The 2514-nt window shown below is 43.6% G+C and overlaps 2 non-coding genes across 2 annotated transcripts; one reads left to right on the forward strand and one right to left on the reverse strand.

The window, feature by feature from the left end:
• The first annotated feature begins 53 nt into the window (after positions 1-53).
• trnaf-gaa (transfer RNA phenylalanine (anticodon GAA)) lies at positions 54-126 on the forward strand. The gene has a single exon. It is a non-coding gene; the product is annotated as a tRNA-Phe (tRNA).
• Positions 127-1006: 880 nt separating this feature from the next.
• On the reverse strand, positions 1007-1079 carry trnaf-gaa (transfer RNA phenylalanine (anticodon GAA)). Its single transcript has one exon. It is a non-coding gene; the product is annotated as a tRNA-Phe (tRNA).
• Positions 1080-2514: the final 1435 nt, after the last annotated feature.

Below are 2514 nucleotides of genomic sequence, written 5' to 3' on the forward strand. Positions count from 1 at the left end.
GATTGCAATCTTATCTCTGATTGGAGTGTGTGGCACTATGGGCGTAGATTGTGGCCGAAATAGCTCAGTTGGGAGAGCGTCAGACTGAAGATCTGAAGGTCCCTGGTTCAATCCCGGGTTTCGGCAATTGTTAATGTTTACTTGAACCCTCAAATACTCCTTAGCATTGTGAGATTCCCTTTAACCCACTTTAACCCACCTTCTTATGTGCAAACAGCACATAAGAAGGCTCGTCTAGCACAGCATGAAAATGGTAATGGCCTGTATTTGTATAGCGCTTTTCTAGTCCCTAAGGACCCCAAAGCGCTTTACACATTCAGTCATCCACCCATTCACACACTGAAAAGACTAAGACCAGGCAACAAATGTACTTTGACCCACTTGTTGTGTGTTGGAAACATTGTGGATGGAAGTTTCTGCCTTTCTCTCTAATGCAAAGGTGCCAACATCCAACATTAGTATGGAGGAGAGGAAGGCACTCACATCGCTTAGTAATGACAACACTATTATCATTCTTCCGGCAGTTGAAGGTAGGTGCATGGTTTTGCTAAACCAGAAAGACTATCATGAGAAAATGATATCACTGCTCAGTGACGAAAATATTTATGAGCCCAGAAAGTGGTTACAGGAAGAGGGTTATAGATTGTCTGAAGTAGTTAGAGAAAAAAAAATACTACACTAGACCTACACCAAGTCTCCCAACTTAGCTATTTGGGCAGGGTACTACTATTATACTCGTGTCACCTAATAGTACCTTAGTGGATTTGCAATAACAGTGACCTCAAGGTACTTTAATAAGGTAAAGACCTACAATATCAGAGAGAAACCCGACCATCAGATGACGCTTTATATGCAATCCGAGTATAAGGCTTTTCCAGTGTCCTCACTTTTCAACAGCTAGAAGTTTGTTTGTTCTTTTCTATGAATTCAGCTGCCTGAGGATTTCTGCCACACGTGTTGTGTTATATGCCAAGCAGTAATTTAGGGTCAACATAAAAGAAAGCATTGCCGAAACCCAGGATTGAACCAGGGACCTTCAGATCTTCAGTCTGACGCTCTCCCTACTGAGCTATTTCGGCTTTACACTGATATAAGTAGTGCAAGTGACAGTGAGATTTCCATCAGTAATGGGGGACATTTAAAAGCTGATCTGTACCTTAAACCAATGCATACCGTTCATTATTTAAGGTTTGACTCTCAACATCCACTGGAGCACAAACTGGGTATCATCAGGACACTAAAATATAGAGCGAACACCATCCCCACAGACACAGCGGCCAGGGAAGCAGAAGAACATCACATCAAGAAGGCCCTGAGCAAATGTGGTTATCCCAGCTGGATGTTTGTCAAAGCTGGGAAGGCACCTAGAAAATGCTCCAAGGGATCCAGGACAGAAGAAAGACAATTGCAGCCTGAGCGAAAACCTTTAGTGATCCTTTATGTGTCAGGAGAATCGGAAAAGGCAAGATGCATTTTCTCTAAACACTGCATCTCTGTGTGGCTTTCAAACCCCAAACCCAATGTTGTGCCAAAAATTGGTCCACCTCAACGATCAGGTCCCTCAGCACAAACAGATTAATATAGTGTTAAGTGCCAGGAGGATTTCTTTTATTTATACATCAGAGAAATCAAACAACCTCTGGCTACGCGTCTGGCACAACACAGAAGACCTAACTCTTCAGGCCAGGACACCTATGGGCCAGTGGCCACTCTTTCAATGATGAGGATGTACACACTAACCCTAACCCCAAACCTGGACAAGGAGGACTGCTGGTTTGAGTGGAGGTTTGAAAATGGTACTCATGGCAATTGAAACAATAGTCATTAATAAATGGTCTTTTATCAGTGGTTGTGGATCATGGTCATGGCAATTTAGATATTAATGATGCAGCCCATTGTTCGCCAGTGGTGTAAGCTTCAGTCATTATGCAAATGTACAGTTTGTAAGGGTGGGGAAACTTGCAGGGAGCTGAGACTGAAGAAGTCACTTGGATGAGAGAGGAAATGAAACCTCTCATCCAAGAAGCTTCTTCAGTTGTAAAACCAAGAGCCCCTATTGAACCCCAAGTGCTAATAATAAGATGTCCTTAAGAGAGTCGCTGATCCACTATTGATCATGTGCCTCACCACACGAGCCAAGGTGTGAAGAGAAGGCGTGGGTCATTATGAGCAGATGTTTCGGGTGGCTTACAACTGTCTGCACCTACAATGCAGTTTTGAAATCCTTTCCTAGGCGCATGGACCCCCACTGGCATCTTGGATGAGGTGATCTCAATGAGACACATGATAGGAGACACATGATTGGGTGAAGCAAGGTTTGCTGCTCTCCCAACTGAGCTATATCAGCAGCAAAGCATCAGGCACAGAACATGTAGGCTGGATAAAGAAGTCACATCCAGCATGTTGGTCTATAGAAGCAAACATAAAGGGCACTGAAACCAGTGCTTACAGCAGGAATGCACTGACTGGTAAATTGCAGCCTGATACCACCATTGTTTAAAACGACATGATAGT

Source organism: Pundamilia nyererei, unplaced genomic scaffold, assembly GCF_000239375.1.
Source record: "Pundamilia nyererei isolate P.nyererei 1_Seehausen unplaced genomic scaffold, PunNye1.0 scaffold00008, whole genome shotgun sequence".
Lineage (NCBI taxonomy): Eukaryota > Metazoa > Chordata > Actinopteri > Cichliformes > Cichlidae > Pundamilia > Pundamilia nyererei.